The sequence below is a fragment of the Panthera leo genome, chromosome B2 (genome assembly GCF_018350215.1).
Source record: "Panthera leo isolate Ple1 chromosome B2, P.leo_Ple1_pat1.1, whole genome shotgun sequence".
Classification (NCBI taxonomy): domain Eukaryota; kingdom Metazoa; phylum Chordata; class Mammalia; order Carnivora; family Felidae; genus Panthera; species Panthera leo.
In genome coordinates this window covers 2,950,325-2,971,812 of record NC_056683.1, presented here as the reverse complement: position 1 = coordinate 2,971,812, position 21,488 = coordinate 2,950,325, and the positions used below count along the sequence as shown (strand labels likewise).

The 21,488-nt window shown below is 47.7% G+C and overlaps 3 non-coding genes across 3 annotated transcripts; 2 read left to right on the top strand and 1 right to left on the bottom strand.

Moving 5' to 3' along the window:
• Positions 1 to 2,171: 2,171 nt before the first annotated feature.
• On the bottom strand, positions 2,172 to 2,253 carry TRNAS-UGA. Its single transcript has one exon. It is a non-coding gene; the product is annotated as a tRNA-Ser (tRNA).
• Positions 2,254 to 7,519: 5,266 nt separating this feature from the next.
• On the top strand, positions 7,520 to 7,591 carry TRNAQ-CUG. Its single transcript has one exon. It is a non-coding gene; the product is annotated as a tRNA-Gln (tRNA).
• Positions 7,592 to 15,858: 8,267 nt separating this feature from the next.
• TRNAS-AGA lies at positions 15,859 to 15,940 on the top strand. The gene has a single exon. It is a non-coding gene; the product is annotated as a tRNA-Ser (tRNA).
• Positions 15,941 to 21,488: the final 5,548 nt, after the last annotated feature.

Here is a 21,488-nt window from a genome sequence, read left to right as displayed (position 1 = left end):
TTGCCTTGAAAGACACGCACAAGAATATTCACGGCAGCACTGTTGTGGCCCAAACTAGGAACAATCCAGATGCCTCCGTGGAGGAGGTGGACTTTAAGAAATGCCTTGACATCTGGGGCTGATCTTCAAGAGTCGTGAAGGGGTGTGTGTGTGTGTGTGTGTGTGTGTGTGTGTGTGTGTGTTGGCTTTTTGTTTCATTTTGTTCTTCTACAAACAAAAGGTCTGTTCCTACCTGGACCTTTCCTTTCCACTTTCTTCTGCATGCAAATCAGAACACCGAGCCTTTGAGTTTATACTTTGTTTCCCGAATCAACCATAAGGCCCAGGTAAGTGTCCTTGGTCCCCGGATGTGCAGGAGAAGGTAGGAAGAGAGGGCTGGGACCAGAGAACTCTCCCCTGGAGTCTCTAAGTTGTAAGGTGGAGATACTGAACCCGGTGAGTGCTGGCCAGAGACTGTGCTGTTAGGTTTGGGAGTTTTTCTCTAACTGATCCGATTTTCACTTTTTTTTATTTTTAAATCCCACTTCTTTCCCAAACTTGCAAATGTGATACTATGACACACTCAATGGATAAAGTGTATCAGACCTGGATGTGCAAGAGAAACTCTAAGTTCAACTTCTTTGTGTATCATGTTATCTGTAAATTTCATGGTAATACCGTAGTAAGAGTAATTCCACAGGCACTCACGTTCCAAAGATAAGACGATTGACTACCCCGGTCATTTACTTAGTTTACGTCCCAGACCAGTGTCACCACAGATCTCCATTAGTAATTTTGCTCTAAAGTCATCCTGTGACGAATCCTGGCCCCGAAAGCTCTTATAAGTCTCCTTCCCTAACTCCCCTCTTTGAGACACTGAGACTCTTCCAGTCTGACACTCTAACTTGCTGAGTAAGTTTAATACACCCAGTTTGCCAGAATCAGCAGGCTTTTTCCCTGATGGTTTTTGGAGGGGGCTCCACGTGGATTTTGTTCTTACTCTCAAACTAGAAATATCCACTTCTTGTGGTTTAACCAACTTTTCCCACTCTTGGGCCCTGGAATTTTCAGGTTGAGAAGGTTTAATGGGCGCAGAGCTCTTTATAAACCGATCATTCATATGAAGCCACAATAACAATCAGTTACTATCACTCAAAAACAGGTAAAACCTCGTTGCTGTTGAATGATCCACCCTACATTTGGGCTAACAAAACACTTAACACACAGTGGGTAACGACTCATACTCCCGGCCAACCACTTAGATTTATCTATGGAGGCAAAAATCTGAATAAGAGAGTCAGGCAGTAACATTCATTTCCAAGTGTAGACAACAGCAGTGAAGGCAAGCTGAGCTGCCCCCACACCTGCACCAACGTCTGGCTCCCTGGGTATAGACACAAACCCAGACAGAGTTCAAACTCAGTCCTGCCACTTACTAGCTGCGTGACCTTGGCCAAATTATTTTACTTCTATGGGTGTCCGTTTCCAGATTTTTAAACTGAGGATATGAATACTATTCACTTCACATGAATGTTGTAAGGATCTTACGTGCTAACATACACAAAGCGCTTGGAGATTTGTATGTAATGGGCGCTTGATAAATACCAGCTGATATTAACGTCATTCCTACCTGTGAACTACCCAGGATTGAGTTGCTGGCCACTAACCCTGCAATATTTGTGAAAAGTGACTTCACAACTGCATTTAAGAAAGCCCTTGCTCTAGTTAGCATTTGACTGTGCAGTGTTGGGCGACTCAATCTTCAGGTTTCCTTATCTGTAAAATGGGATTCATGTTACCTACATGATAGGGCTATGGGATTAAATGAGCTAATGCAGGTAATCCCAAATTCAGTGCTTGGGACATAGTAAGGATTCAAACATTGGTAGCTGTTAGAGTAAACACTGCTTTATAAAGCCTGAGTTCCCTAGAGCAGACGGTAGCAAGGAAAACACCTCGTCTCCAGAAGATGGGGGTCCGACTTTGCTGCCCAGCGACCCCGAGTTGGCTCTGAGCCATAACCCTGGAAAAAGAAACGGCCTTCCTCAAGTCAAGACGTCCACACCCTCACAGGTTTACTCACCCATTTGCGACTGTTTGGCATCGGAGGAAGAGGTTATGAGACCCAGAGAAATGGGTAGCAGGGTAGGCAGGGCGAGCCCGGAAGGGGACCCGGACGCCAAGGGCAAAACCGTAGCCGGCAGGATTCGAACCTGCGCGGGGAGACCCCAATGGATTTCAAGTCCATCGCCTTAACCACTCGGCCACGACTACCTGCTGACGGTCGCCTCCTGCCAGCGATTTTGAAGGCGGGCCACCTCGCAGCATCAGGCCGTCCTGCGCCTGCCTGGACGCGCCGCGACGCCGAGATGCGACGCGGGGAGGGAGGCTCGCTGTGCGGGAGTCGGGTCTGCGTCCACGCGACGCCTCTCAGTCTGGGGTGCGGGGGTCACCCGGCAGCAAAGGGAATCGGGCGGCGCGGGTGGGATTCAGGGAAGACTGTCCGTGCCCGGAGTCCGCTCCCTCGTCACCGCCGGCCGCGCGTCCGCGGGGTCTCTGCGGAGCGGGCGGTGGTCCCTGCGGCCTCGGATGTGCAGGTGCCAGTGGCCTTGGGAGCGCGCTGGGAGGACTCCGAGTTGCTGGCGTCTGCTGTCCGCGCCCGCCACTAAAACCTCAATACCTCGATGGCCTTCACCTGCTTTGCGCTTTCCTGCTTTCCAAGAACAGGTTGAAACCCGACGGGAGCGCGGGTGCGGTGGGAGGGGCGGGAGGAAGCAGGTGCAGAAGACCACCCGGGAGGGGGGTCCCTGCGCCTCGCCTGCCCCGGGAGGGAGGCCCCTTGGATGGGGAGACGCAGGTCGGACGGGGAGGACCCTGTGCACCTCCCCTAACACACGGGCGGTGAGAGCGCGGCCGCGTCTGGCTCGAGTGATAGGATTGTCCCCGCGCGCAGAGACTGCCTTCCGCGGCACCCCGTGGAACCGGGTTCTTCTCTCAGTGCAGAATTTAGGGACCACAGGGGTGAGACCTGGGGATTGAAGTGCTTTGTCAAAGCTCCCTCACAGCACAGTCACCAGACTTGCTGATCCGGTCGGGAGAATTCCCTGCGCGCCCGAGACCCTCAGGCTGCCGCGTCCGTTCTCACTCAGGGCGGGCGGAGGGACAGGTGCTCCCGCAGTGGGTCCAAGGCCGGCGCCCAGGAAGATCCGCTGAAATCCTGTCCCCCCTCCCACCTGTGAATGTGACTATTTGAAAAGAGTCTTTGCTGATGCCATCAAGTTATTAAATGGGGTCATTGTGGATTAGGTGGGGCCCTAAATCCAGTGATAGTGTCCTTATAAGGAGCAGGAGATTTGGAGGCACACGGGGACACAGCCCACGTAAGGGGGAGGCAGAGGTTAGAACAAAGCGGCTGCAAACCTAGGAGGCCAGCGGAGAGCCGTGAAAGAGGTTCTCCTCGGTCCCTCTAGAAACACCAACCTTGGAGACACCGTGCATTCGGGTCTCTGGACTCCGGAGCTGTGAGCAGATACATTTCTGTGGCTTTAAGCCACTCACTTCCTGGTAATTTGTTAGGGCAGTCCTGGGCCACCAAGCCAGCTCCCTTCCCGGGTTGCTTGGAACAAGATCCTTGTTCGGGACTCGCTCCCACAATCCACCGCGGAAGCCCACACAAATGGCTAACCACCTTCCACCGCAAACTTATTTTGGAGCAAACTCTCCTAGGGAAAGAACCCAAACTAAAAGAAATTATTTATGTGCAAAGACACCTGTGATGCTGTTAGTTATAATTAAAACATTTCCAAAAATGGGAGGGGGTGATGGTATGGCTTAGGCGTTTGAGGGTTGTGAGTTATTTCTTTCCTTGTGTTTTTCATGATTTGAAGCACACATCGTGACTCACATTTTTTTAAAATGAAGAAGCAGAAATCGTGACTTTATTGCCGGAGCCAGAAAGATGTATTCTCCAGGTACAAGGCTTCAGTATCACTCAGTAGCCAAACGTTGGCTCGAGGGGTCGTTGTCCAGAGGGACTACTTGTCCACCATGGCCGTGAAGCCCGGTTTTTTCCTGGGAAGGAAGGAAGCACAGAGAGATTAAGCGTCCTGCCCCAGGTCGCAGAGCTAGCAGGAAAAAGCAACTGAGTGGCTGCAGCTAGGAAATGTGAGTTCACTTGAGAGAGGATTTAGTGCAGAAAAGTGCCATGTTCATTTTGGGGTTTGTTGGGTTTTTTTAATAGACGTTGTCAATCCAGTTGGCTTTTAAAACTCAATATTGGGCAAATAATCATAACAATTGATAATAATAGTAATAATAATAATAATTTGAGAAATAATTTGGGAGATTGAAGTCCTAAAGTAGCCACGAAGGTGAGGCTGGTGGCCGCAGAGACTGCCACGCTGATGTGCAGATTCTGAGAATTAGTCCTCAACGAACGAACGTCTAGGTTTGTTTTGAGGAGGGCGTTTGTCTCCTCGGGCCACGCCAGAATCAGCGCCGAACAGAAACCGCCAAAATGCTCTGGAACAGATGAGCTCCGTGTTTGCAAAGCGTTTGCAAAGCAAGGTCTTCTGCTCTTGGCCTTGCTTATTTAGGAAAAGATGTTTATTATTAATTAAACTAGACCAGTTGTTCAACAATGCAGCCGGAGGGGGGCACGCGTCCAGGAGGGCTGGGGCAGCTTTGTAAGGTGCCCTGCTCCTGGGCCCTCCACCTCATTGCCCCCGTCGCCCCTTGGATTTCACGCAGAGTAGAAAGTGATCCCTGTGGGCCTGGACCCAGAGTCATCCTAGCGGTCGTCATGGGGATGAAACTCGAACTTGGCGCGGTGAAAAGGATGAGAGACCTCCCGTGTGAGGGTGCAGGCAGGAAACCGGCCCTGAACCAGCTGCTGGGAAGATACGGGAGACCACTAGGACCCCCCCACCATGCCACAATTTTTGTCTCATCTACACATAATCACGATGAAACAACTTGGAAAATACTGCCACTTGGGGACTAGAAGGGCGTTTGTGTGTGTGTGTGTGAGTGTGTGTGTGTGTGTGTGTGTGTGTGTGTGTGTGTGTAACTCTTTGTCTCTCTTCGTGAACGTGCACGTACAGAGGTGGATGAAAGCCACGTGCACACAGCAGTGATTCCTCACGCGGAGAACATGCTGGGACCCCACACAGGTCTGGAAATAGATGCAGCCCCCTCCCGCCCCATCCCAGTCAACAGATTACGGAGTATGTTTTGGGTTGAAATGATCATCCTCCTCTGTAGTTTTCTGTCCCTTCTGATATATCCCGCCTCGTTTATTACCCTGTCCTTTTATGTTCCCCCTTTTATATCTTGTCTGCTTTGGTGTTGACTGAACAGTTGTATGTTATTCTATTATTTCCTCTCTACCAACATGGAAGTTGCATGTTCTTTTAATTTTTCTTTTAATGGTGAGCCTAGAGATCACCACATATAGTCCTGACCCAACAGTTCTTATGTTACCATCTTTCCAGACAATGCCAAGGACTTAATGTTAGAAAAATTTAATTCTAGTCATCCCTCTCTTGATGTAAATGCCATTGTTTGCGTGCACTTAATTTTTTTAATGTTTATCTATTTTGAGGGGGAGAGAGACAGAGCCCGAGCCAAGAAGGGGCAGAGAGAGAGGGAGACACAGAATCTGAAGCAAGTTCCCTGATGTGGGGCTCGAGCCCACGAACAGTGAGATCATGACCTGAGCTGAAGTCCAAGTCCGTCCGGCGTTTAACCAACTGAGCCACCCAGGGGCCCCTGTTTGTGTGCATTTAAATTCTACATTCATTTTCTCCTCTAGAAGACATTCGTATTGTTTTATTCAGTCAATATTCGCTTTAATTTGACGATAATGTTCCATTTTTATTTGTATTTTCTGCATCTTCCTCTGAGATCCTTTCTACTTTATGTCTTAATCTTCAGGAAGCAGCTGGAATATGGTTTATGAGATAGCTATGACTGGGGGGAACAGTGCCTCTGAGAGTAGACAGGAAAAAGCCCAAGGAAACTAGGTTTATTTTGTTTTTAATTTTAAAAACTGTTTATTTGTGAGAGAGAGAGTGTGAGAGGAGGAAGGGCAGAGAGAGAAACAAAATCTGAAGTAGGCTCCACACTGTCAGCACAAAGTCTGATGCGGGGATCGAACCCACGAATCCATGAACTGTGAGATCGTGGCCTCAACCAAAGTCAGATGCTCGACCCATTGTGCCACCCAGGCTCGGGTCTAGAAACTGGGTTTAAGTGACACAGGATTTGGGAAACTCACTGACAGTCAAGAGAGAAAAAGCTGTCAGGCACCTGCCTTCCATTTACATGCCAATTTCTTTACCGATTCCTGGAGAAGGTCAGAATGTAAGGGGTCTTCTCAGAGAGGACGCAGCAGAGGTGCGATTGCCCCACGACAAAGGTGAGCCCGTCCCCCCTCCCGCCCCCATTCCATCTGACCTACTTATGTGTGAGTCACGCGTCCCCAGACTGCATTCTCGGGAATCTGCACCCCAACAGCCCCCTGAGAACCAGTCCAACTAGTATTTGGGCTTCAGTCACGGATACAACTTTGACCTCATTCGCAAGACAAAGATGAATGAAAATTTTAGTCACAATTAAAAGGTGGTTCCCCTTCAGCAGTGTGATGCTTCATTTCTACTTAGAGAATTTGTTTTTATCCAGTTACAGACCAGGTTAGGTGACATAAGAGAATCTCCAGATGCAGAACATTCATAGCCTGGGGTCCATGAACACCTGGAATAGTTTTCAAAATGATATGTGTATGTATCTAGGGGCACCTTTGTGGGAAAGAGGCTTCCCAGATTTTATTTGATATGATCTGGAAGCAAGAGGCAAAAGAAATATACCAGGAATCTTTGCTCTAATGAGTTCTTTATCTTGGGAAAGAAGACAAGAATTTTTCAGCAGCGTTTTGTTGGGGGAGAAGATATAAGATGCCTGTGAATGAGCACGAACATTTTAACCCAATTCCCAGGGACTGGCACCAGCCCCCATACCTTCTCTGATGTGGGACTGACCTCCAGGCTTGCAGGAACTTGGCGACTACTTACTCTCGGGAAAGATGGTTCGCTCCGTCCTCAGCCCTTCAGCTTGACAGTCTGGGATCGCTTCTGTCCCCTACCGTCCCCCCTTTTTTTTTGGGGGGGAGTATCTCCCCCGAGACAGCAGGGAGTCTTGCTGCTGAGAAAGGGGAAAGGGGGAGCCTCGGCCGAGGGAGGGGGAGCCGCTGCACCTGCGTCTGCGCCGCCGGGCGGGGGCGGCCGGGCCCGGATTGGGGGTGGGGGGCGAGCTGCAGAAAGGGCAGAGGGCGACAAAAAGCAGGACCTGCCTCATCTGTCCCTAGAAACCGATTTGCTGCGGAATTTTGCGCCGAGAGCCCGGTGCGCGCGAGGAAAGGCCTGCGTCAGGAGGCAGGCTGATACCTGCCCAGGGCGCAGATGTCAGCTTTTCCGAGGAACCTGAGCCACAAATGGGGATGCATCCTGTCGGGAAGGAGAGCTGTCAGCGACAGCGGCTGTGGGGTTCCATGGTGTAATGGTTAGCACTCTGGACTCTGAATCCAGCGATCCGAGTTCAAATCTCGGTGGAACCTGAGCGTTTTCATCCTTTTTTTTTTTTTTTTTAAGTTTTCTTTTTTAGCAATGATCGTCAGGGAGTCCCCGGTTCACATGAAACCCAGAGTGTGATCTAGAAGGGGAAGATGACACGAACTCTGTGTGGACCCCACTGCCTCCCTGCCGTCTTGTTGGGAGTGCAGAACCATCCTCCCTCTTTCTCCCCATTTTCCTCTCCCGCCTAACAGATACTCTGTGACGCTCATAACTTTGAGTTGAGTTGCACTTTTCCTGATTGATTGCTCTGTAAAATGCCCTGAGCTCACTTGGTGCGGGAGCAAAAGGATGCGACAGAATTGAGGGAGAAAAGAGATCCTCTTGAGCACAATACTTTTCTGCCCAGAGAGAATGAGGCTTCATAATGTCCAGTAGGTACGATGACCAGACTTCAGAGGTGTTTCATTTTCCACGGAGAAATGAAGATTTGTGAAAATCGACTCACACTTTAAAGAATTTCTTGAACTGTCTCAGATATTTGAACGCCACTGGATGATGCCCATGTAAACCTGAAGCACTGCGGACAGAGCAAATACTCAGAGACATTTTCTGAGTATCTCCGCGGTGTTCCTTTGGTCGTTTCCATGACATTGATCCACCGCACAGAATTGCTGTCGGTGACGAATATGTTCCAGAGAAATCACGGGGCTTTCAGACTGCATCCTAGGACATCTCTGCGATCGTTTTTATTTTCATAAAACTGAACGTTCTGATTGCAAGCTGGTTGTTTTTCTGGTGAATGTCTGCATATGCCACAAGTTCAGGCAAGACAAGGAAGTTCCTGAGATCCTCAAGAAGTAATCCCAAAGTGCTTTCCTTACTTTTATTTCATCTATTGTTTTTCTAAAAACTGTGTATATACTTTTTCACTTAATATTTGCTAATGGGTATAAGCTTTTCATATGCCCTTTTTAAAAGTTTATTTATTTTGAGAGCTAGAGAGAGTGCGAGCAGGGGACAGGCAGACAGACGATCCCAGGAAGGCTCTGCACTGGCAGCACAGAGCCCGATGTGAGGCCGGATCCCATGAACCGTGAGATCATGACCCGAGCCAAAATCAAAAGTCAGAAACTTAACTGACTGAGCCACGCGGGCGTCCCTAAAAATTGCATATTTTAATTTCAAGATACAGAGTATCAGGCTATAAATGATCTTAGGGTCTTACTCTTTGACTTAATAACATATTGCTAAAATTAATTGTTATTTTTGTTGCAAGTAGCTGCCATTCATTCACTCATTCGTTCGCTCCTCCTTTCACGCGTAATACTCTACTGTGTCGATATACCGCAGTTCATTCATCCATCTTTTTGTTAATGGGAAACTCACATAATTATACATAATATGGATTTGGTTTTGACTTAGGTCAGCTCTGGGGTCATGGGAAATTGAAACTGTTTTAGGGCAGAGAAAATCCACGATTTGATAACCACGCATTTAGCTGGAATTGATAACTTTCAGCTGTCATGCCCTCCCTCCAAAGGCTTGGGCACAGTAATAATCACTCGCCCTTCTATATTATACTACCCCGTTCTCCTAATTACTCATAATGCCTTAATTCCTAGAGTTCACTGCCAGCAGAACTATGTCTCCAGGTGCAGTAGGCTATTGCTGGCGCTAACAGCTTAAATATCTACCTAAACTTACTGTTTCCGGGAAGCAGTTCTGCATGAGACTTTTGCCATCTGTTTCTTTCTTCTGAAAGAAGAGATCTTGCTTTCAGACATCTGATTGGCAAAGCTGAGGGCCCAGGCCTGTCTTCTAGCTGCATGGGAGGCTGGGGACTGAGTTATAGCTGCTGTCTTGAGCATGCGCAGTTCATAGCTAGGCGTTTCTTCCTAACCTATGAAGTCTCCGCCATATTAGTGCACTATGTTCAGCAATATGATTATCACCTACTATTCCTTTTTCTAACTTGCCCAACTTTTCTTCTCCCAGTAGTTTTCTCATCTGTCATGATTCATTAGCAGAATATATTCTAAAGAAGATTATTAAGCACAGCAAATAGAATTATATCATTAAGAAGTAAATTATGAAAAAGATCGCTTTTAATAAATAATAACCATAAAAAGAAATAAAATCAGAGAGGGGAAATTTATTCATTGATACTAAAAGCTCAAATATATAGTTTTAACAGTAGAGACAACAAAAGTGATGAACAAATTAATGAACAAGAAATTGGAACTAATGACCGACTGGTATACAAAAATTATAAAGAACAAGAACATTCAGAAACACACGAGAATATCTAAATAAGCAGTGAATGCATAAGACAATATCATTAGTAATTACTACCTTTTCAGGTGTAGTAACAAAATGAAACTAAAATTATAGACAGCAATGATATAAGAAATGGGACATTGTGGTCAGGGTCAAATTAGAGTAGAGTTATTTATTATGAGAAAAGATTAAAGACAAAGTTCATTGAAGTCATAATTCAGGCAAATGATAAATGAGTATAAAATCAGTGTTTGCCTGAGTCCCTTGCCGAAGCCACACAATAACCATTTGTAACAAGGGATATTAAATGCTAGGATTGAAAGAAGGAAGGAAGAAAGAAAGAAAGAAAGAAAGAAAGAAAGAAAGAAAGAAAGAAAAAGAAATATTATTGAAAAAATCAATATTACCATTATATTTTGTTTTTTAAATGTTTTTTTATTTTTTTGAGAGGGAGAGAGACAGAGCATGAGTGGGAGAGGGGCAGAAAGAGACGGAGACACAGAATCCAGGGCTCGAACCCACGAACCACGAGCTCATGACCTGAGCTGAAACTTAACCGACTGAACCACCCAGGCGCCCCATAGCATTATTATTTAATGTAGTGTATGACACGTGAGTATACTGGTGTATTATAATTGTGCTGTAATTAAAAATTTAATAGTCAAGAATTGGAATATTGATATTATTGTGTTTCACCGTCATTTGCTAAATTTTTCTTCATTGTGCTGCACAGTTGGGCCCCCCAAAACTGCCCTCTTATAACTTAGATGGACCCCATTTGTTTCTAACCCTTACTCCTTTTCTTCATAGACTTTATTATATCTGAATAAATGAAGATTTATCCTAATTTTAGAGCTTTTCTTCCTCATGAAAGTGGAATATGGCAAAGTAAACATTCTACTTTTAAATTATCGTGAACGGATGGAAAGAATTCTCAAACAGAGCTTTTTCTTTAAAGACTCAAAGCCAAAATAGAATGTCATTTTTTAAAGTTATTTTTAAATATTCTAGAAATGAAGAATTAAGATACAATCACATCTTTATTACTCTTCATTTTATTCTAAAGCAAATATTTATAAACAGTTTTGGGGAATAAAAGTATGAGATGTTCTGTTTTAATGTTTTTTTACCTATTTTGAGAGAGAGAGTGAGCATGAGTGGGGGAGAGGGGCAGAGGGGGAGACAGAGAGAGAGACAGAGAGAGAGAATCTTAAGCAGGCCCCAGGCCCAGAACAAAGCACAAAGTGGGGTTCAGTCTCACGACTGTGAGATCATGACCTGAGCCCAAATCAAGAGTCAGATGCTTAACTGACTGAGCCACCCAGGCACCTCATGAGATGTTCTTCTCACTGCTAGCTGTCTAGCTAAAGAACTGTCAATATTTATATTATCTTTTTTTATATCAATTCAGTTTTTATTAATTCTTAATATTGCATAAATAAAATTAGCCATTTTCAGAAATTATTAATTATTGAAGCATTTTAACCCCAGAGATAGTGAAAATCCATTCATATTTCAACTAATTGATGGTATTTAAAATTTTTTTTTAAAGTTTATTTATTTTTGAGACAGGGAGAGACAGAGCATGAACGGGGGAGAGTCAGAGAGAGAGGGAGACATAGAATCCAAAACAGACTCCAGGCTCTGAGCTGTCAGCACAGAGCCCCACGCGGGGCTCGAACTCACTAACCGCGAGATCATGACCTGAGCCGAAGTCGACCGCTTAACCGACTGAGCCACCCAGGCGCCCCAAATTGATGGTATTTTAATAGATAAAGCACATAAGGAGATTTTCATGCCATGCTTAATAGCTGGAATTATTATTCTTGTCTCAAAATAACTTTTCGGATAGTAACAGTAAACCTGTTACTGTAAACACTAGTAGTCTTACACTGATTAGACATGATGGTAAACAATACAATCTCATGATTGTTCATTAAACTGAGGTTTAAGGATGTCAAAAATGCTGTGGAAATAAGCACCTGGCTACTTAGCTTAATAAAGGCAACAGATAGAGCAAAATCAATCAGCAAAGTGTTGAATCTATGGCTAAAATCAAGTTGTGCTACATCTGATGCTGATTACATTCAGATTTGTTAAGTATGAGTGTTGAGACTTTAAGGGAAACCCTAATCATAATAGAAATGGTACATTTAAGTTCTATATTTTACTTTGAGATCATTGGAAATTCAAAGGCACTTCCAAGAAATAATCCAGAGAGACCTCCTGTGCCCTTTCCCCAGTTTCCCCCAAGGGGGACATCTTGCAAATTATCCTCCAAGGTAAAAACAAGGATGTTGACATAAATATAGTGAACATAAAACATGGCCATCGTCACCTCCCTTTCCCGGTTTACCTTCTACTTTCCTCCCTCCGCCCTCATTCCCCCACCCCTCGCAACCACTGATTGATTCTCATTTCTATGTGTTCCCATTGAAGAATATAAGAGTCTTTCGGCGACTGAAGCCGGGAAGATTCTAGCCGGGGCTGAGGATATAGGACCACCTTGTCCTCCTCCCCTTCGACCTTTCCCCAAAGCCCCTCTATAAAATGGTTTGATTCCCCCCCCACACACAAAAGGATGCTATATAAATGGAATCATAGAGTATATAACCCTTTAAGGTGAACTTTTTCACTCGCTGTAATTCTATTAAAGTGAGATTTCTGTTTGCAATCCTTTTAATGAGCAGTGATGTTGAGCATGTGCTTCTCAGCCATTTATATGTCATTTTTGGAGAAGTTCATTCAAGTACTTTGCCTAATTTTAACACTGGGTTGAGTAGTGGGAATTCTTTATATAATCTAGATATGGAACCCGATCTTATCAAACATACAATTTATGAATATTTTCTCCAAATCTGCTGGTTGTCTTTTCCCTCTCTTGATAGTTCCCCTGATGCACGAAGCTAAAATCGAGGTGCCAGTGGGTCTGCATTTCTTTCTGGAGGCTCCAGGGAAGAGTCTGTTACCTCACTCAACTGGGTCAGAATTCGGTTCCCTGTGGTCGTAAGACCAATGTTGCTTGCTGCCAATAAGCTTAAAACGGTTTCCATCATTTCGAGGCCACCACATTCCTTGGTTTGCAGCCCTCCTTCCTCCATCTTGAAAGTCAGCAGCGATGGACGGAGTCCTCACCTCCCATATCTCTGGCCTACTGTTTTGCCTCCCTCTTCCACTTTTAAGCACTTTAGTGATGAGACTGGGCCTTCTCAGATAATTCGGGATAATCTCTCCATCTCCATCCCATTCGCAAGAGCCATTTTGCCACGTAAGGCAACATATTTGCAAGTGTTGGGGGTTAGAACATGGACATTTGGAGACACCATTATTCTGCCCATCACAGCAGCTACGGAGTGTCTTTTTTTCATTCAGTTTAAGATCTTTCTGGTTCTTGGCGTGACAAGTGAGGTCCAATTGGTTCGAGACATTTTGGGTATTATGCTATGAGACTTTGGATCTTATGGAAACCTTCTGCGTTAGCTGGGTCCCTCTAACGTCTAACACTGCTCTCACAGGGGAAGGGGGAAACGTTCTGGTTACGGCCAGGGAGCGATAGCATTTCAGGTTCCCCATTCAGCCTCTGTTGCTACCCAAGGTGTAGGCTCCTTATTGCTGTGCAAGAGAGGGAGTCCTGGGTCCCCATGAGGCTTCCTCTAGTGCTTCCCTGAATCGGAGGGGCGGGGGAGCCTCATCCTTGCCCCCCGTGTGACCTCCACTAACACTGAGCAATGATGAACGTCTTGTCTCTCCACTAGGCCTCTTCCTATCTCATCCCGGTGGGGAGGGTGAGAGGCCAGGTGGGGTTGGTAGTGCGGGTCCCCCAAGGGGTCTCTAGGGACAGGGCCTGGGAAAGGCCTTTTTAAAGCCTGGAGCAGTGAAAGTCTCAGCCTCGTACTCTGCTCTCTCTGAGATACTTTGTGGCGGGGGCAGGGGGCAGGGGTGGAGGGGAACGCCCTGCTACAGTCTGGCGGGATGGATTGGGGGCCCCCCCTCTGTCTTTGCTGCTTGTGGGTGGGGTGAGACTGCAGTTTGCTTTCGTTTCCATCTTCCTGCAGCTGAAAACCTCTCCAATGGAATGTTGAACTTCACTAAACACACAACATGGACTTAAAAGCATAAATCCTAAGACTCAACATACAATTTTTAAAATATAAAGCTTTTAGAAAAAGGCAAGCTTAGGTCCAGGAACTTGTCAAAATATCATGACTTCCTACTGGGAAAGCACTCTCAGCCTCCCATCCACCCTCGCTTATTTAGATTATATAGATTGGGGTGTTTTTTTTAGTTTTTTTTGTTTGTTTGTTTTTGTTTTGTTTTGTTTTGTTTTGTTTTGTTTTGAGAGAGAGAGAACAGAGGAGGAGCAGAGAGAGGTGGGGACAGAGAATCCCAAGCAGGCTCCGCATTGTCAATGCAGAGCAGGACAGAGGGCTTGAACTCACAAACCCTGAGATCATGGCCTGAGCAAAATCAAGAGCCAGATGCTGAACCAACTGAGCCCCCCAGGCGTCCCTAGATCATATAGATTATGCAGCACACATACCAACTGGCTGTCTGACCCTTCAGGACCCTGCGGTCTATGAACTGTCTCCGCAGCCCTGTTGGTGAAGCCGACCCTCCAGCCCAGCTGGTCGTCATGGTAACTGCCTGCTTCCACCAGGGTCCTGTCACTCCCATTGCCATTAACAAGCCCAGCTCTGTGACCACCTGTCCTTCAGTGAGCCCTGAATTTCCCAGTAATTCTAGTCCCTTCTCACCGGCACATTTCTGATGGCCTCGGTGAACAGTGTGGGCATCTGGGTGAGACCTGGGGTCAGGCGGGAGCTCTTGGGGCGTTGGTTACGACCTACCTCCATCTGGCTCACCATGGTGTGTGGATTGGCGAAAACTCATAAAGCCCTGCCCTGGAGAGCTGTGCATATTTCTGTGTCTGTTTCACTTCCATAAACACAAACGTCAGTTTGCCTTGATGGAGAGCTCTGTTTAGCCAAAGGAATAAATTCCAGCAGTTTTTCTGAGCACATTGCAACATAGTAGACAAAGACATTCTCATTTTGAAGCACGAGAGACTGAAACAGAGATTTTAAGTAACTCCCCCAAAACTACACAGGGAGTAAGGGACGAAGGTGATGTCTGAACCTGCCCATGAGCCCGAGGGTGGGGGTGGGGGGCTCCCGCGGCAGAGTCTGGGCGCGAAATCCTCAAGCTTTGAGCAGGATTCTTTCATAAAGTAAATCCGAGGCTGAAAGTGGTAAGGAACCTGGGGAAGAAGTCCTACCTGGCTCCCGAAGAGACAACTGGAGCTTCTTCTCCTTCAAGTCACAATTCCGAACAGCGCGGTTTTTGGTTTTGTTTTAAAGTGAGTTTGACTCCTTGGAAACGGGCCGCGAAACACAGCGGGTGTATGTCCGGTCGGTAACCAGCGTGCACCTTCTGCCTCGAAGCAGCCGCGGGATCTTCTGCCATGTGCAGAACCCAACACTCGTCTTGAAAATGGTTGGTCGCTTGGAGTTGTCCAGCCTGTCGCTGTCCTCACGGAGCCGCGGCCGATGCTACAGCCCGTGCGGGTTTGCTGCGCGTCTCCCGGGTCCCCTCGGCAGCTGGCCGCGCAGGGAGCTGGGCTCCCGGGGGGTGTCCTGCCCCAGCCCCTTCCGGCAGGCCGCCCGAGGCAGGGGTCCTCCCGAGCTCACGACAAGGACGCGTGACCCCGCCCCTTCGCCCCGCTGATGTCCAACGGGAAGAGACAGGAACAGCAGATGCGCTTCCTGGTGGAAGATGCGAGCCCCTGACACCTGTCCCTGATGCCTGCCCCTGGCGCCTGCCCCTGACCCCTGCTCCTGACGCCTGGGCCTGACAGCTGCCTCTGACGCCTGTCCCTGCCTCCTGCCCTTGACGCCTGTCCCTGATCCCTGCTCCTGCCCCCTGTCCCTGACGCCTGTCCCTGACGCCTGCCCCTGAACCCTGCCCCTGGCGCCTGCCCCTGACGCCTGCGGGCCTCACGGCTACTTATGCTAATGAGGTCCGTAGCTCCCATGTAGTCGTGGCCGAGTGGTTAAGGCGATGGACTAGAAATCCATTGGGGTCTCCCCGCGCAGGTTCGAATCCTGCCGACTACGGTGCCCCGCCCCCCACCTGGGGGGCCGTCCTATTGTCGCCGCCTGAGCCGGGAAGGCAGCGACCCGGTTCTTTCTGGGGCGGCGGGAAGACTCCGCGCTTGCCCGGACACGAGGCGCGCGCGCCGTCTTTCCATGCACTTTTGCACAAGTCACTCGGCCACAGTCCTGCAGGTGCGTCCCTGTCCCCGAGGAGGAGCCAGGCTTCGCGATGCTCCCGTGTCCGCCGCGGTCCCAGCCCCGCTCGGACGGCAGCGTGTCCGCCCGGGAGGTGGCCGCGGGGTCCGCATCTCCGAGGAATCGCACCTTCGTCTGGACGCTTGTCCCGCCACGCACGGCCTGGCCACTGGAAAGGTCATCCCAGGAAACTTTGGATCAAATACAGGTGAAAGCCACGACCCGGCGATGGTCGCCAAGTCGTGAATCCAAACCACTGCACAAGTAAGGAAATTAAGTAAAGCCATTTTCCTCATCCAGCAGGGTCGACGGGGTCTCGCTGAGCTGGCTCCTCCTGGGGTCCCGGACAGGGGTGGGGGGTGGGGGGGGAAGAGAGGGGCCAAAGACAAGGAGTTTGACCCTCCCTGGGCTCAAGCCAGACCCGGTTCAGAGGCAGAATCGCACTGTACGAATTACAGGCAGGGGGTCGTGTATTAAAGGAACACTCTCGACTCCCTCCCTGGACAATCCTTGGAGACTCCGGCCTGTCACTGTCCTGGCTGCTTTGTCACACCCGTGTCATCACACCCGTGTGCACCTAGTGCGAGGATGCTTCTCATAACTCCTCGTAAACACGGTGCCCACCCTACGGATGGATGACCGGATCCCTGCCTCCTTCATGTGTGTCTCCAGAGGCAGGAGGAATAATTAAAAGCAGTGAGTCGCCAAGTCAACTGGGTCCGTGGTGCTGAGCTGTGACAGGTCCTCTCGGCTGAGCAGTGCCAGCGGGATGAACGTGACTCGGCCAGGCCTACAAGACAGGTTTCGAAGGGTGAACTTGATCTTTCTTTGCAAAACGCATCATCTTTCTTCTCTCCTCCTTTCACATCCAGCTTACTGGTGCCTGAGACTCGGAACCTAACAGAATTCTAAAATGTCAGAGCTAATGGAATGTTCAGGTCCTCTTGTGGAAACAATTCCTAATTTTAGAGGTGAGGGAAGTGACCCATGTGACGTCAAAGTACAGAATTTAAAAACAAAAATGTGTTCAGGAAAGGGCGTCTGGCTGGCTGAGTTGGTAGAGCGGGCAACTCTTGATCTCAAGGCTGCTGGTTCAAGCCCCACGTGGGGTGTAGAGATTGCTTTAAAAAATAAATGTAAAAAAAAGACAGGTTTTTTTTAATGTGTTCAAAAACATACCTTAGAGGAGAGCTTTGATCTGTCAGCGGGAGTTCCTCTCATTCCCAATGCTTCTTCTGGAGGAGCCCGTGGAGGGCAGAGCCCATGTTCTGAGGGCTGTAGCAAGGATCCCCAACCAGGACGGCCCATGACGCAGAATTTTGCTTCTCAGAGTGTGGGTGTGTGATCTGGTTTCCAAACATGCCCCTGGGATTCTAGAAAGAGTTCTCCCTTTACTTTTAAATTGCCAAGATGTCTTGTAGAGGAGGAAGATGAAAGCGACAACACCACACTGGTGGACCGGAGCCAGAGTTCCGGTGATTTCAACAGAGAATGTAAGTCAGGAAGTGGAGACGACCCGATAGAGCCACCCTTCACTTTCCTCCATCGTTTTGATATTCAGAGAGTAGTAGCATTTCCAGTGGAAATACGGCCGCAGCGATAATGTAAAGATTTCTATCAGTCATATTAAAAAGTAAAACGACAAGTATAATTCATTTTAACAATGTTTTATTTAACCCAATACAGCCAACCTATCATTTCAAGCTGTAAGCAATTTGGAGAGTCGACGAGATATTTTTTTTTTTTTTTTTTTTTTTTTCCGGGCACAATCTTCCAAGTCTGGCGTGTAGTTTGCACTTGGAGCGCGTTTCCTTGGGTCCAAGGGCTCACTGGTTCCCCGAGGCAAGCGGCTAAGACACCACAGATCTGCCGCGTGTAGAAAGCACCACACTGAGCGTGCAGGACATCGAAGCCAAGGATGGTCTACGCGGGAAACAACGGGGTACGTCTAAGTTGGGAGTCTCCCGGGCGCGCACCTCACGGCGCTTCGGGGACTACTGTCGCTGTGACTCCCAGCATTTCCAGGCGCTCTTCCCCGGCTCCCTGGGTGTCTGCGGCGGCCGGTGAGCGAGGCTCGCAGCCCCTGTCCCCGAGCGGCGGGGAGCGCCTGTCCGGGCGGCGGAAGCAGCTGTTTGGGCACCGAGGACACTGTCCGTCCCTTGCAGGGGCGATTTCTAAGAAGGCAGAGGCCGGGAAGCCGTGCGCCTTCATCACTCATCAGCTCCCCCCTCTCCTCTCCTTGTGCCGCCGTGGGGGGGTGGGGGGGGGCGCGTCTCTCTGACGGGCTGAGTTGCTGCCCTTACAGCAAAGGTAGAATTCCTCGTGGGGGCAAGTCGATGGTTAGCTTCGGCCCTCGCTTCCTGCCATCCGTGCATCTTGGAGGCTGCCTTCCCACGGCTCCCACTTGGATACTGAGAGAGTAGTTCATCCCCCACCCCCGGCTTCTATGCCTCTCCTGGTGTCTTTGCCAAAAAAACACGGTTTGGGAAGACGCACATCACCGCTAGTGCCCCCAAGTCACGTTTTGCACACATCTCTCCTTTCAGCCTGGCGTTGTACTTCTCCTTCATCGTGTCTGCAGAACGTGTGTCTCAATGGACTGTCCTGTTTCAGTCCTCAAAGTCCAGCTGATAAACTATTTCAGCCACTGTCGTAGCAAATCACCCCACTTAGGAATCTAACTGGTGTCGTGTCCTTTCTAAATAGTAAATTCCTAAGTGGAGTGTCCTTTGCTCTCTCCTGTTTTCCTGGCTTCATCTAAGAGTCTGCAGGAAGTAGATGCATGAATCCAGCATTTCCCCTCACATGTCTTAAGAAACCTCTGTGTCCTCCGTCACGTGTGCTAGTCCTTCAGAAGGAACACAGCACTGCCAGTAAAATGCTACTTACGAGGTGTCTGTGACTCCCGGAAAGAAAGGCAGAAAAGGACAAACCAAGGGCTTCTCAGTGGAGACCATGGAGTTGGGTTTGGAAGGGAGGAGTGGAGGATCCTGTGACCTCTGGTTACAAGGGCACAGAGTTCTGTTCCACTCTGTTGGGCCTGCGTGTGTCTGATTTTAGTGTCTCAGGGGTGTGCATTGAGGAACTCACACCTGGCAAAGGTGAGAGAAGTCGTACAGCTGGTTTGACTAGGGCCTGAGCCTCGGGCATGGGTGTGCCTTGGCCTCCCAGTTTATAAAGTTGAGGTTAATGACTCACATAGACGCGTTTCAGAGACGATATTTCTCTGGCAACTTTGTGTTTAATCACAGTGTAGTAGTGATGAAACTTATTCGTTAAAATAAAAGGAGACACAAAGGAGAGGCTAAAATGCAGACGGTTTCTCAGTCTGCTGTCTGTGGCCTCTAACAGTGTTTGTGAATCCCCCCCCCCCACGTGGTCTCTACAATTGTTGGTTTTGCCCCCGGGGGTGGGCGTCTCTCTGTGAGAGGGTGAGTAAATGTTATTTTCTGGGCCGTGGGATTTTGAGCCAAAAAATAAGTTACTAATTTCTTCCTTAATAGCTTCATGACCATTGAATGGGAAGAAGAGCTTGCTAACTCGATTTTGTTTTGGGAAGCACACAAAATGACTAAGAGAAGATATGTGGGTCACAAATAGATTCCTTCTAACTTGTACTAGGTTTGTCTGACGTGAGTCCAACATGAGTCTTCTCAAAGACAAAGTCCCACTCACTACCACAGGAGGGAAGAAGCTTTCCTGGAAACCACTAGGCTCACTGCCATGCCCACGTGTGTTGACGTACTCAGACCAAGACAGGCGGGTGTCCATCTAAAGCAAATGACTTTCAAGGACTTGGCTGATCTGTATTGCCAACGGCATCGACAAACTTATTCTCTTCTCCCCCCTCTTACATTACACGAGCATGATTGTATTTATGCCTTCCACGTCATCGCTGCCATTACACCCTCAGGAGGTTTTTGTTGTTGTTGAGATTTTATTTTCAAGTAAACTTTGCACACAGTTGAGCTTGAACTCACAACATCAAGAGGCCCAAGCTCCACCCACTGAGCCAGCCAGGCGCCCCTACACTCACGGTCTCTAATGGCTATTCAAACCCTTCCCGTGTGGGCTCTGTTGTATGTGCATAGAGTAGCCTTCCTAGTTGGACACAAGTCACAAGAGCAGGGACACGTCCTTCGCCTTCACTTTGTGTTAACTACACCCCAGTCAATAAGATCAAATTCATTCAGAAATGGAGTTTTATCAAAGATACACTGTGTTTCACAGTTTGCTTTTCTGTTTTTGATGTTTTTTTGCTTGTTTGTTTTGTCTGCGTAAGCTATACTAAGCACTTAATATTATATCTGGGAGGCTTCAGACAGCTTCGTCATGTTTCATAAGGAAGGGAAAAAGGGCAAAGTAAATGCCTCTACGTAAAATGCCTGAAAAAAGAAAAACTATTCAGGAACAAGTTCAACAAAAGAAGTGCAAAACTTACACTCTGAAGACTACAACACATAACTGAAATAAATGAAGATAGATACGCTTATGGATTGCGTCTTAACAATGTTATGATAGCAAGTGTCCCCCAAATTGATCCTCCCTCCCAGAATGCTAGCTGACTTCTTTGTAGAAATTGATGAGCTGATTCTAAAATTCACATGGGATTTCAAGGGACCTAGAATATCCAGAACAATCTTGAAAAAGAAGAAAAAGTAGGAGGACTCACTTCCCAACTTTAAGACTAACTGCAAGGCAATGATGATCAGGACAGTGAAATCAATGGGATAGAATTGAGAGTCCAGAAATAAAGCCATATGTCTACAGTCATCTGGTTTTTTATTAAAAAGTGCCAAGGCCATTGGTGGGGGTGGGGGTGGGGGTGGGAATGGTCTTTTCAACAAACGGTGGCTCTGAGACCTAGATGACCACCTGCCAAAGAATGAAGCTGTGTCCTTACCTCACACAATTTACACAAATTAACTCAAAACGGGTTAAAGACATAATACAAGCTCTAATATTATCAACCTTTGAAAAGGAAACACTGGGGAAATCTTCAAGGCCTCAGATTTGGCAATGGATTGTTAGGTATGACACCACGGCTCAAGCAACAAAAAATAGATAAAGTAGACTTCGTTAACATCAAAAGCAATCGTGCTTCAAAGGACGCTATAAAAAATGCAACCAAAAAGCTAGAGGAAAAGATTTGCAAATCATATACCGGATAAGGGACTTGCATCTAGAATGTATACAGACCTTTACAACTCCAGGGAAAGACAAATAGTTCGTGAAAAAATGAGCAAAGTACACAAGTAGACTTTTCCCTAAGAAAGATATACAGATGGCCATTAAGCACACGGGAAAATGTTGGCTGTCATTAGTCGTTTGGGAAATGCAAATCAAAACCCCAGTGACATACTATTTCACACCT